At 35.3% G+C, this 15,081-nt stretch overlaps 1 pseudogene across 1 annotated transcript; it reads right to left on the bottom strand.

The window, feature by feature from the left end:
- Positions 1-571: 571 nt before the first annotated feature.
- On the bottom strand, positions 572-1,026 carry LOC308276056 (small ribosomal subunit protein uS11-like; annotated as a pseudogene). The gene has a single exon. The product of its transcript is annotated as a small ribosomal subunit protein uS11-like (transcript).
- Between the last annotated feature and the right edge of the window lie 14,055 nt (positions 1,027-15,081).

Raw genomic sequence — 15,081 nt, 5'->3', positions numbered from 1 at the left:
AATTATGGGAAATACACACAATGGAATTCGACTCAGCTATAAAGAAGAACAAAATCATGTAATTAGTGAGAAGATGGAAAGACTTGGAGAACATTATGTTAAGTGAGATCAGCCAAGCATGAAAAGAGAAGGGACATATGTTTTCTCTAATATGCCCAAACTAGAGAGCATTAGGAATGCCAAAGGGACTCCAGACACTGGAGGAAAACCTCAGCAAAGCTAGAATGGAAGGATAGGAGAGGAAGAAGACAGGTTGATTGATGGAGGAGCTACATCTGAATATATGTAAAAGTATGAATATAGCATGGTTAACACAGCCTATTGCAGCTCCTTGTCATCTGATCCTTAGAATTTTTACTTTCAAAGCAAGTAGTATATGTATGCACATATATAATATATTCATTTTCATGTATTCATACACATATTTTATACTGATATTTAGTTCTACTTATATTTTCTTTCTAAATATCCAAATGTAAAACTCTATAATCTATTCCATGTTAGTCGGGTTTTTCTTTATTTTTTTTCATGAAGGCAATTTATTAACAGAAAATAATCTGAGAAATTTGGTTCACAGAGGGCGATCACAACAACCCCCCTTCCTGTGGGTGTTGTCAAAGGGGATGGGGGTAATATTCTCAAGCCTCCCTATCTTCATACCAGAGCAAGCATGGGTGCTGAGTACAGAGTGGGTCCCAGGACCAGGGGTCTTAGTCCTGTTCCCTCCTGTGACCCGGAGCTTGATATTCAGGGCAAAGATGCCCAGCTTTCTGAACCGCTAAGCCATATCCTGGGCAGCCAACATGGAAGCCCCTAGGGAGGATTCACTTTGCTCAGCCTCCACCTTTATCCCACCAGTCACATGATCGATGGCTTCTTGCCAGAAAGATCAGTGGCACGAGCAAAGGCGTCACTGAAGAATGCAAAGGTGTGGCAGACACCAAATGAGTTCTCTCCTTCAGCCACCTGAGGTCCAAAGCTGATGACCTGCTCTTTCTTCTTTTCTTTCCCTTTGTGAGGTGCCATTTCTACACTTCCCTCCACTGGAAAGCAGCTGCCTCTTTCTGAAAAACAATCCCCAAATATATAACGTTGGGATAATTTGTATGTCTTCAGCAACAGTTCTATGTATCTTTGACCCTGATTAAGGAAACTATAAAAATTATATAAAAGTATGGTATCATCCAGAAATAAAATGGTAATACAAATAGGGACAAATTAGCTTTAGGTAAGAAAGGGAAATTAAAAGCATCATTTTTATTGAATACTGCTGTACTCTAAAGCATGAAGCAAATTAAAAGAATTTGGAAATTCAATTAGTGATAGTATAAAATTCACTGTCAGCTGACATTTCTCCATATCTAATTTCATTTCATAACACATGTCACAAAATGTTCAGGCTGCAGTCAGCAGTTGAGAATTGTTCTTTGAGAATAAAATTTCCATTTTCCACCAATTCTCACTTCCTATATTACTAAGTGGTAATTAATATTATGGATCCAGATGATTATCTGAAAATATGACCTCCACTACTTATTTTTTCAGATTGTGAAGATATGATTGCCTTCAAAAAAACAAAACTGTTATATAATATTAATTTTTATCAGGTTTCTTTTAAAAATCAGAGCAAAATTTATTTGTTCTTTCACCTATAACTGTCCCTTCTAAATGTCTAGTTAAAAAAAAATACACAGGTGTATTAGAAGCTGGCTACAAAAATTCCATACTGAAAACCTATGGAGATTGATCAAGTAACTCACTTATTCTGATTTCCAAATAAATAACCAATGAAAAGTCCATAACTATATTTTTATTGGTGCATTTTAATCACACATCTTGATGAAGTTCAGAGTAATAGAGACACACATGCACACAATATTTATTGAGCCTTCCCGCAGTTCCCACCCCACACCCTCTATTCCCCCATCCCTCCATGCTCATTGATTGCCTTGGTTAAGTTTGTGTATGCACATCTTGTCCATTGAGGTGTTTCCCTCTCCCAGTCTTCCTCTCCCCTCATACATCCCTATGTTAGGTCCCCATCATTCCACTAAAGTTTCTCTTCCTTGGTCTGGAGTCTCCCCTATGTCCCAATTTCTCCCTAGCTTCTGTATGTAAGGGAGAACACCCGACCTTTCACATGTTGTAGCTGATTGATCTCACTTAGCACAATGTTTTTAGTACTGTCCATTCTCCTACAGATAGCACAATTTTGTTCTTTATGCCAAGTAGAACTTTATTTTGTTTATATGGCATAATTTTGTAATCCATTCATCTCCTGATGGACATCTCAGCTGCTTCCATAGTTTGGCAAATATTAACTGTGCATCTATAAACATAGCTGTGCATTCATTACTATGGTAGTGTGGTTTCAATTCTTTTACCCAGCATTGGTTTAGCTGTATCATATGATAGGTTAACTCCCATCTTTGTGGATTCTCCAAATTGTTTTCAAAGGGGTTGCATTAATTTTCAATCTCACCTACAATGATTTAGAATTTCTACTTCTCCACATTCTTGCCAGTACTTATTATTTTTTATGTTTTTAATGATTAACATTCTAATTGGGGTTATGCCAAATTTCAAGGTGGTTTTGATTCGTATCTTTCTAATTGTTAGTGATGCTGAATATTTTTTTCATTATTTATTGGTTACTTGTACTTCTTTTGTGAATGGCCTCTTTAGTTCATTCACCCATTTTTAATTGCTTTTTGGTGGTGAGGTTTTTTTTTTTATATTCTAGAGATTAGTCCTCGATCAGAGAAGTAGCTGGCAAAGATCTTACCCCATTCTGTTGATTCTCTTTTGAGGTTATTGATAGTTTTGTTTGCTGCAAAGAAGTTCTTAAGTTTAATGCAATCCGTGTATTACTTCTCATTTTAATTTCTTGCACCTTTGGTGTCTTGTTGAGGAGTTTTACCTATGCCTGTATATTGAAGTGTTGATCCTATACCTTCTTCAAATAATCACAAAACATTTTATATATTTTTCAGGTCTTTAATCCACCTTAAATTGACTCTTGTGTAGGCTGAGAAAATGAACTTCCTTTCCATCTTTCTGCATTAAATAATCAATTTTGCCAACACCATATGTTGAAGAAGCTGTCTTCTCCCCCCTTGGTATGTTTTTGACTTTTTATAAAAAATCAATTGGCTATAAGTCTGTGGATTTGTTTCTGAATCTTTTATTCTACTTCATTGGTCTATGGGTCTGCTTTTGTGCCAAAACTATGCTGTTTTTATTACTATATCTCTGTAGTATAGTTGGAAGTCAGGTATTTTGATCCCTTCTGCATGATTATTATTTCTGACAATTAATTTGTTTATTCTGTTGTTTTTCTTTTCTTCCAAATAAATTTAAGTCTGATTTTTTTTATATATGTGAAGAATGACCATGTCATTTTAGTAGAGATTGCTTTTGGAAGGATGGCCATCTTGATGATATTTAGTCTGCCTATTCAAGAACATAGGAAGTGCTCCTACCTTCTAAGTTCTTTAGGTTATTAATCTATAAGTTACTTAGTAAGATGTAGACTTAAATATTTTTATGTAATCATGTAAAAATAAAAGGATAATTGTGTGATTTTATGTTGGGTCTGAGACCACAGTATGTAAACTGGTCATGATAATGAGATATTTTTTATACTCTCTATCACATTGAAAGTGATTTTACAGATTTTAACCAGGTAATATGTCATTCTTCTTAAAAAATTAATTGTACTATACTTATGTCTTTAGTCACATGCTGATGTTCTAACATCCATTCAATTCTAGAAAAAAAATTTTCTTGACAAAGATATTTCTACTGAAAACGTAAATTGTTAATAAAACCTAGATTAATATCATAGTGCATAAAAGAATAAGATAAATGCCAATCAGTACTGTTGATGATAAATTCTCACTACCACCTTTCAAAATTAGCATTTATTTTCCCGAGTAATGTAACCCATGAGTGTAGTTGGTAAAATAAGCCCCTTGTTCCCTAGGGAATTACAAAGAATTACAACCTACCCTAGAATGTCACTTGACTTAGACATTAGGTAGGTTTTACAGTGCCCCAATGCCCAGTTACTCATTACCTGAATGTAAAGCAATACTAATGTAACCCCAGGGACTCATCCAGCATGGTGCAATGTTTCTCAATCTTCAGTGTACATACAAATCAACTGGACACCTTGTTAAGATGCAAATGCTTTAGAGGGTCTGGACTGGGGCATGAACTTACACATTCTGGAACAAACTCCTAGGTGATCTTCATACTGCTGGGAAACCCTTGACTCACCCTTTAGTTAGTAGCAAAATAGGTAGACCTGTGCAGAAGCACTGCTTCTTTTACGCCCCGGCATGTTGCTTTTGAATGTGACCATTTTCAGCATTTCCTCAGGGATGCCTGGAGTCTTTCAACAGTCACAGGGAGGCTGGTGCTGAGACGTCACAGATGCCTTGAGACCACAGTGAGGTTCTTCTTAATTCCTCCTTTCTTCTTCTCCAGGTAGAGATGTACAGATGAAGGGGGATCTGTCTACCAAGCAGCCTTCCCAGTCTCCTGCCCCTTCTTCATTTATGCTCACCTGCCTCTTCCATCATCTTCCCCTGCACCTGCTCCTCTTATTTCCTCTTTCCTCCTTTTTTAATGTCTTCTCTGTTCTGATCTTTTACGTTATTTGCTTCATTGTTTTCTTTTTTTTTGTTTTTTTTTTATACTTTCCCTGTTCTCTTTTCTCTTTCCTCATACATGCAAACAACTGTCTGTCCCAGGAAATATCTGGACTCAATATATCCCTCAATCATGGTTTGTCAATGATTAGGTGGAGTTTGTGAAACACACACACACACACACTCATGCACACTCATTCACATAGACTCACACACACCAATGCATACACATACTTATTCAAAACACACTTTAGTATGTATATATATTTTTTTCTTTCTTTCTTTTATTTTTTGCAGGTTTGGAGATAGAACCCAGAGGCATTCGACCTCTGAGCTACACCCCTGCCCAATTTTTTTTTTATTCTTTATTTCGAAACAGGGTCTTTTTTTTTTTTTTTTTGGTGGTACTGGGGTTCCTGGAAGCCCTTCTATCTCTGGGCTACACTCCCAGACCTATTTTATACTTTTTATTTGGAAACAGGGTCTCCTAAGCCAGCATGGCTGGCTTAGGCTGGCTTCGAACCTTAGCAATCCTCATGTCTCCACCTCCCAAGCACGGGTATTACAAGTGTGCCCCACCAAGCCCAGCTGAACAAGATCTCATTTGCAATCCTCCAGTCTCAGCTTCCCAAATGCTGGGATTACAAGTGTGCGCCACCATGCCAGGCTAGTATATTCTTATATATGCCCTTATACACATACACACTCATTCAAATGAACTTACACGCACCAATGCATACACATACTTATTCAAAGCACCCTGAGGCATATTCTTGTATATGCCATTATACTCTCACACACACTTGTTTATTAATATCCTTAATTCTGCTTAGTACGGTTAGGCAACATCTACAATAGTATCCCTTGTTTAATATACCAACAGAGAAAACTACCGATGGCTCCATTTTATCAGTTTTTCCTCTTTCAGTTCCTTGCTTATTAAAGATTTTTGTTTTGTTTTTTCCTCTGTTTTTAGGTACTGAAGGACAGTTTGACTAGAGCCTATTCTGTTTGTGATTTTTTTCCTTCCCTAAATAAAACACAATGTTACTAGATGAGATTTTAAATATTCTACATTTAATAATGCAGGTTATACAAAACATCTGTTTACTTTCCTTAAGTCCTGGGTCTAATAGAGCTGGTCTTACATTTTCCTTGTTTTCTTGGATCTAAGCTTGCACCTGACACATTTATACTCATATTTTCATTACTTATGTGGGTTCCCTTTTTATTTAGATTTTGTTAGTTTATCCCACTCCTCATCTGCTATTTCTCTTACACACAGATTTCCTTTGAAGTAAGCCCAAGGGACTATTTGTACAAAAGCCAATTTACGTTCTGGTCTGGAGTATGTTTCTGCAGCAACAGCAGGAGCTACAGACTTGGTTCTCCAGACTGCAGGGTGCGGGGGCAACAGGAGAAGAATTCCCCAAGCTTAGTTTGCACCCCACTCAAATCCCACACTGTGCTATTATCTGGTTTCCAACTGTGTCTTTACTAGTGATTGTATTCCTGTAAACTCTATAATCTAAATATTAAAGAGAGCTTAACTAACCTGCCTTAAACTAATTCGCATGTTTAAATAGTAAACTCTGTTTTATGTCCAAATGTCTACTTTCATTCATTCTAACTTTAATTTTCATTATTTTTTCTTAAAACTGGAAGTATAATAAGAATTACTGAGAATCTGGCATTGTGATGGAAATATGATACTTCTGGTTATTTTTTATTTTTTTATTTTTTTTCTGATGCATCATAGTCATACATCTTAATGGGGTACAAGATAATAGAGGCATAATGCACACATCACTTATTTAGCCCTTCCTCAATCTCCACTCCTCTCTTCCCCCTCTTTTTTTCTCATATTTGGCTTATTGATTAAATTTTATACGTTTGTGAATGTACATCATGTACATTAGGGAATTAATTGATAAATGGAAACTTTCATATAATGTTTCTTTTGCCTTAGGGCATCTAATTAATATTGGTAAAATATATTATGTTGGTTGAAAATTAAAGTGTTTGGGATAATAACTCAACTGGCCTGAGCTTTAAAATGGTCAAGTATGTAATGGTAAGTAAATGCTTTAAGTTTTCATGACCAGGCAGAAAAGAGGGTGTGTTGGTTTTTTTCTTTGTTTATTTTTTGCTTTCACTTTTTCACTATCTAGACATAGAACCAGGTGAAACACTGCCGGGTACTTTTGCACTATTCATCTTTTTGCGATTTCTTTGAGTTTCAATTTAAAAGCAAATTGTGTCTTTATATGAAATAAGTCTCTAAAGAATACAACGTTAGTGGAAAAGCCCATTCTTTTGTTTTCTTCAATAGAAATGCATTTCGTTATAGCCCAGGCCAAGGAAGGTCACCAAATAAATTCTAGAATTTATGCTTTTGCTCCTTAAAATGATGTCAAGGAGAAGTTTTTCAATAGCTATGGAGTTAGTTCTAAATTACCCAGATGAAACAATAGATTTGTCTGCAATTTTTCTTCATTGTGAAACTTACTGGATTTTGGGAAAGTTGAGCTAATATAAAACCTGTGAAAAATTATGTTTAGCAATAAAATAGAATTAAAGTTTAGAATAATGTAATTATTAACATAGTTTCAACCAAGTTTAATTCCTGAAGATTAAATTAATAATATGTAAGGCTTGGTATTTATTTTCCTTAGGAAAGATAATGGCAATTTTGTCAATTAATTATCAAACAACAGAAACATTTTCCAAATTTTAAAAAAAAATTTTAAAAATTATTTGACAAATTCTAAAATTCCTTTAGGATTCAGTATTAACACATAAAATATTGCTGATGTAGATGAGTCCCTTCTTAAATTATTTTTATTTCTTGGCCTTTATTTCTTATTTTTATCGTATTTTATTCATGGACATCACAAATAAACTTTTTCATTCATTTATTCACTATCCATGAATATTTATTTTTCCTAACTAGAAATAATTTCCAGCCATTTATTTATTTAGTTATTTAGTTAGTTAGTTGCTCTACTTACAGATATCTTATGATGAAATGTCCCAGACTTAGTCATACCTCTCTTGTTTTACCTACATCTAGATACTGATGGTTTCCAAATGTGGAACCCAGCTTCTCTTTCTCACCTGGGCTTAGAGTCTAAGGAGAAAGGGATATTTGACAAATCAGCTTAAATGTTGAAATGTTAGTAAGCATTTTTGGCTTCTTGTAAATGCAGATTTTTAGATAAATTTTATTTCTGAACCTGCACATGCAGTCTGCCTCATTTCTGTAAATGATCCTATTATTTTTCCAGCTTAGTCTAAAAATACTCAGAGACATTTATCTCTTGCTTTCACCCTCAGCATTCAGTATAGCAGCAGTTCCTGCAGATTACTTCCAATGCCATTTCTACCTTCAATGAATACTGTTCTTGTTTACTAAGGTAGTGTTTTGATTGACATTGTCACTGCTTCTGCTGTGACCAAATAAACCTGACAAACACAACCTAAAGAAAAGAAAATTTAGTTTCTCACAGTTCAATCCAAGCCTGGGAAGCTCAGGGCATTGTTGCAAGAGACACAAGGAGAACGAGAGAAGGAAAGAGAGGAAGAAAGAGAGACTGAGAGAGCGAGAGAGAGAGAGAGAGAGAGAGAGAGAGAGAGAGAGAGAGAGAGAGAGAGAGGAGATCTGTTTTATATCACAGAGGCTGGATGCAAGAGTGAGAGCAGAGGAAGGAACCATATATCATCCCCAAGGCCACATTTCCAGGAACCTCTCCTGAACCAAGCCCTACCTCAAACATGGCTGGCTACTCCCCTTGAGGTCTTGGGGTCATTCGAAATCCAAACCATTACAAATACCTTCCTATGACATTTATCTATGGCCAATCTTGCTCTCAAAGATTACTGTCCTCTAGAAACAGGACTAACACTGCAATCACATAAGCAATATAAGTGCATTCCCTTATTAAAAATTTCCCAGAAGCTTTTATTCACACTCAGAATATTTAAGTTTCCTAACCATAGTCATAAAGCCCCTCACCGTGTGACCGCTGTGTCTCACTCTGCTTCATTGCTTCTTACTTATCTCCACCCAGGTTAACACTTCTAAAACATAGCAACATATCTTCTTCCTCAGGTGGTTTGTAATCACTGCTGTCTACTTCCAGAACATGCCTTCAGTAGGTTTTGTTAATATGCAGGTGGATCATGCAAGTTTCATGGGAATGCCTTTGTTCAAGAGCTTTTTTTTTTTTTTTTGCTTGCTTATGTAAAGTACGATATCATTTCACTCGGCCATATTTGATATAGACAGACAGAATCTTCAGTTCCTAATGTTAGAACATGTACTACTTACTTGTCTATGTTTAGTGTCCATATATCCCTCCAGGATATGAACTGTGTATGGGGCTTAAGACATCCTGATGAACACTCTCTCAAGGTTCTGGAATATTTTCTTATAGATACAAGTTGCACACCATACAGGATTGGAACCATCACTTGAAAAAGAGCTGGAGTGATCATCTTATCTTTAAAAAAATCAGCTAGTGGCCAGAAAGAAAGAGAGGACCTCTGTTCTATAGCAGCAAGAATCTGGATTCTTCCACCAACCCCATGAACCTAGAAGGAAGTTCCTGGCTGCAGAGGGAAATCACCCAGCAGGCTGACTGAAGCCTCAGAGATTCAACACAGGACTCTCTAAGTCAAGCCCTGAATTCTGACCTGTAAAACCTCTGAGATTACAAATGTGTGAGGTTTTAAACTATAAGTGTGTCATCCAGAGCCATAATATAACATAATTATTTTGACATAATATAACAATGTCAAAATCTATTTTACAATACAATATTTTTAAAATATTATAAAAGAGGAAAACAAGTACAAAGAATTCCACACAAAAAAAATCTCAATTGTAAGATTATTGGTCAGAAATGTCAAGGCCTCCATGAAATCTCTTCAGAAGCAGCACCATAAAACGAAATAAGATTTTTCTCTTCTTTGCAAGATTAAAAATTAGATCATAGTATAGCTAGAGGCATTTGCACACATTCATAGCAACTATATTTGACGTTGTTTGCATTCCTCTTTGATTGTATGTATGTATCTCTGGGATCAGATCAGGTCAAAAAATGTGTAAAGTGTTATTTTGTCAAAAAGAATGTACTTGTTATTTCTTTTGCAAGAATGAAAATAAAATCTGACTAAATCTTTCAAACAACCATACTGTAATTTTAGACATCTAAATTGCTCTTCTGCTTCAGGCAATGACAACCAAGTTTAACCCAAGAGTTTGGAGAACACTCTAGAGAGAATTTTTTACATTTTATTCTCTCTTTTTTAAAGCGATCTTGAAATCTGTGAATAACAATAATGCAGCAGCATTATTTAAAAACCTGTACATCTTAGCAGTGGTGACTTCTTCCGTTGTGTGAACCCTTAGAACCCTTTGCAGGTTAACACAATCAGATATTAAACGTGTAGTGGTATATAAGCCATTTAGTCTGTGTGACAGAAATAGGTACATGCTATTCTTTCAGAAGCTTTTTAAAATTAAAAATACTAATGTAATAGTTTTTAAAACACTGACATGAGATAAGAACTCTGCAACGCTTTTTAAAACCTAGACTGAAGATAATTATTGCAAATGAAAATATGTCACTTGAACTCTATGACAGTTAAGGTAATAAAATGGAAATAATGAGTTTCATAGCTCTAAATAAAAGGAAAAATCATCTTTTTTATAAGGTGAAAACCTCATAAAAATAAAATCATAACTAAGACATTTTAAAAGTAAAATTGTTTTAGAATTTTATTATTAATCATATCTCCTTTGTTTTTAAAACTTAAAAAAATGTTGGAAATACTCAATTTCATATATTTTTAGTAATTTCAATAATATTCACGACTTTTTTCTATGTAGCAATGTTGGTCTGGAGGTATTGATGAAGAAACTCAACGTGGTTCTGGAGAGAGTCATATACTTACACTCTAGTCAAGGAGAATAAGAATCAACAGAAGTTAAGACAAATATAGATGATAAAGAAGGTGAAGCAGGGGAAAAACTCGAGATAAATACTGAAAAGTGGTTGTGGTAGAGGGAAAGGATTAGAGGTCTGTGAAAATTGGTAGGTAGAATATTCAAATCCAAAGACAAAGTATCTATGATTGCTGTAATAAAGAAAAATGTGATAGTTTAAGAAAAATAAAGGATGGATAGTTTGAATGAAGAATGAAGTGGGAGAACTGTAGGCTTTGGAGACTTAGAGATGATCAGAGTCCAGATCACGTGGGCCACAGAGAGGTTTTAAAAATTTTAAGTGGGAATACGAAACTTTCTGATGTGTATTCTATGAAGATCACTTAGCTGGTGAGTAGCCTATGGGAAGGAAGCAAGGACACCTGCCAGAATGATGTCACATTGATGCAAATGAAACCAGGTTAGTTGGAGTAAAAGTTGTAGGCTCTTAACAAGATTCAAGATGTATTTGAAAAGCGGGCCAGGCAGTACTGGCTAACTGGCTGCGAAGTATGTGTGTTTAAGATACGATCACCTATAATTCTCAGAGTATTGCCTGATTTAGTCAGTGAGCAGTATTGCTATGCAATCAGTGGGAGGATGAGGAAAGAGGAATGAGGCTTTGTTCTCAATGGTTTTGAAATAGCTGTAGGTGATGATGGTTCATAGCATAGACATTTTTTGTCTATTTGGTTTTTCACTTACGGAAAGTGGTATTGTAAATCACCAGTCACAATTGTGGATGTTTCTGTTTTGCTTTTGCTTTTATGCATCTTTGTCTCAAGTATATTGAAACTCCATGGCTAGTCATTTATATACACACATGCATAGGGCTATTTTATCCTCCTGGTAAATTGAAATCGTTTTGTTATGAAACAGCTGTCTACACCTCTGCTAATATCAGTTGTTCTGCTATCTAACTTGTCTAATATTAACACGCAATTATATTTTCTTTAAGTGCATAATATATTAACATAATGTATATATATATTGTATATATAATATATTGTATATATATTGTATATGCATTGTATATTATGTTTATATATATTGTATATTATGTTTTTTTTTTTTTTTTGGTGGTACTGGGGTTTCTGGAAGCTCTTCTACCTCCGGGCTACACTCCCAGACCTATTTTTACATTTTTATTTGGAAACAGGGTCTCCTAAGCCAGCGTGCACAGCTGGCTTCGAACCTGCACGATCCTCCTGTCTCTGTCTCCCAAGCGCGGGGCGCGGGGATTACAAGCGTGTGCCACCACGCCCGGCTATGGTATATTCTTTTGAATAACAGTATTTAAATTTCCCAGTGGGGCAGACACTATTTTATCTGAATGAACCCTCACTTCATAATATTGGAAGTATATATAATCACAATGCATGTAAATTATGATTTCAATGACCCCTCTTTCAAAATTATTCCATTGCATTATGGCTTATAAATTTTGGATTGTTGAATCTAAAATTTGATAAATTTCATTATTCTTTTTAGATTTTCATTTTATTATTTATTTGTTTTCCTCTTAGTTTTTCTTTTTTTTTTGAAAAAGTATTATTCCTTACATATTTTTTCCGCACTCTTTCTCTATGTTTTGGTTTAATTACAAATATTGTTCTGTTTGGCTGCAGATTTCATAAATGGCTTTCCTTGCCTTTTTTGGAGGGGAGTACTGGGGTTCCTGGAAACCCTTCTCCTTCTGGGCTACACTCCCAGACCCATTTTATTTTTATTTGAAAACAGGGTCTCTTAACCCTATAAGACTGGCTTTGAACCAGCGTGATTCTCCTGTCTCCACCTCCCAAGCACGGGGATTACAAGCGTGTTCCACCACGCCTGCCTAACTGGCCTTTTTTCTTTCTTGTATTTTTTTTTTTAACCATCCTTCTTTCTTTTTTTACTTCAATTTATCTTGACTAATCACTGTTGCTAAGTTCTGGAGATTCCTGTCTGAAGGATTTTTTTTCTCTGACAATTTTATTCTCTAATTTGCATTTGATTTCATTAATCCACACGTACAAGAATCTCTTATTTTTATACACACATTAGCATCTTTCCTATGGAGCCTTTAACATGTTAATTATCATACTTCATATCATTCTGGTGATTCTCTAACCAATGATTTCTCTCTGTGTGCTCTTTGAGTCCAAGGAGTGTGTAATAGTTTTTTTTGTTTATGTTGCAACAGAGCTCTCATACCATGGAAGCTAGAGTAAAGAGAGAGCAAGGGGATAAATAATCATATATAATCCCCAAGGACACAAGCTTGGGGACTCATTCTCATTAATCAAGGCCTGTCTCCAACATGGCTGCCTATACTCTATGAGGTCTCAGGGGACATTATAAATAAAAAATATTACAAGGCCAATGGAGAAAAGCCTTAAATAAATGTGAATTTCCCTTATATCAGTTGACCCAGGATTTATTACTCTCACGTTACCCCAAGCTTCACCTTTAGAAATTCGTTTAAACACCAGGTGTGGTGACGCACGCTTGTAATCCCGGGCTTGGGAGGCGGAGACAGGAGGATCGCGCAGGTTCGTAACCAGCTGTGCTGGCTTAAGAGACCCTGTTTCCAAAAAATATATAAAATGGTTCTGGGAGTGTAGCCCGGAGGTAGAAGGGTTTCCAGGAACCCCAGTACCACAAAACAAATAAATAAATAAAAAAGAAATACTTTTAAATTTTTAGATGAATTCTTTTTACCCATCAACTGCTAAAGTGTTCCTTCCTTGCTCAGCTACAGGTGACCCAGTGTTCAGTTTTCCATTTTTCTTGGAAGAAACTCATGTTTGTTTAGATTTCAAACTAATTGGTTGCTCTGCAATCTTAGTGCTCTAATAGGTCCAGAAAACTTATTATTTTATCTCATGGTTAATTAACTTAAAAAAATAAATTTTCCAGACTTCTGTTTTCTAGGTGAAAAATGCCAAATTATCTGCTAAATATTAGTGAAGACGTTTCCAGTAAGCTGAAGAAGATGTCATTTGGAGGTCAAGAAATCTTTAACATCTGGGAAATAATAGTATGTATTTGCTTCTTATCCTCTAATTTAATCTGCAGTACGTGCTCAGAGGGAACCTCTCATTTTGGTCATTTGTCAAAGAGATAGCTGAAGCCAAGAGAAGTTAATTACATCATCTTGTTCCAAGTTATAGGACTAGAGTTGAAGCTGAATTTCAAATTTGAAATTTGTGGATATAAGTATTATGATTTAGATCTGAAATCTCCCTCAAAGTCTCAAGTATTCATGGTTTTCTCCCCAATACAGTAATGTGTAGAGGTATGGATTCTTGGAAGTTATTGGGTTATAAGAGCTCCGACCTCATTCATGGATTTACAACTTGAAGACATTATTGAGTGTGGTAGAAATGGTCGGACGTGGGACCCAGATGAAGGAATGGATCCTTGACACTGTGCCTTTAGTAACTATAACTTGTCCCTGCTTCTTTTCTTGTGCTCTGCTTTCTAACTCTCATGGTGCTTGCCCACCATGATAATCTGACTCACCTCAGGTTCAAAGCAGTAGACACAGAGTCCATGGAATAAAACTACTGATTCAATGAGCCAACATGAATCCTTTCTCCTTTAAGTTGTTTTCACTGGGTATTTTGGTCAAAGCAACAACAATTTGATGAACACATAATCATCATATCATACTTGATCTTTGTCAATCAGTGACTGAAAGACACTCTAACTAAACAAAGAAGAACAATATTCCCACTGTTTTTTCATTACTTTTTATGTAACAAGTAGGAAGGAGATGGAAATAGGCTTCCCAGTCTAAGTTGCCACTAAACAGAGAAGGAATCCTAAACACCGATGGTAAGACTTAAAACTCAAAATGAAGGCAGCCTCCTAAAGTATGTATAAGATTTTGAGAATTTTATTCTAAATTTAGGTACTTAGCCCTGAGAATATCAGCTACAGATTTATAATTAAATAAGAATATATTAATCATAATGTGGGACTTAGGAGATACAGAAGTAATTGCTTCCTACAAGGTTATAAAAGAGAAAAAGCATTTTTTTTTCCCAGCAATACATTTTCACTATAAGAGTCTGGGAATAAAATATTGAAAGACAGAGAGGTTTTTCAATTGGGGGAGGAAAAGGACTGATTTATAACTGTGAATAAAAACTAAATTAAATTGCACATCAGCTAATTGCTACAGAAAATGTATAGGCACATAATAAACTAGCATGAAAAACTTTGAAACATATTTGATTTAAAATTTTGATTTGAATTGTTATACCATAAAAATGTGATGAAAATCCTTCCGTATGAATAGATGCCTATTATATAATATGTACTGAATATATTTTTTTAAAATAAGGCATTCTGCCATTTTCAATAATTTATGCTTCCTAAAAAGTCTTTAATGATTGGGTCCACACTTTTTTGCGATATAGTAGTAGCCACAAAATGTCAAGTGATAAA

Source organism: Muscardinus avellanarius (assembly GCF_963383645.1).
Source record: "Muscardinus avellanarius genome assembly, chromosome: 17".
Classification (NCBI taxonomy): Eukaryota; Metazoa; Chordata; class Mammalia; order Rodentia; family Gliridae; genus Muscardinus; species Muscardinus avellanarius.
Note: the sequence above shows the minus strand (reverse complement) of the source record. Positions and strands in the feature narration are given on the sequence as shown.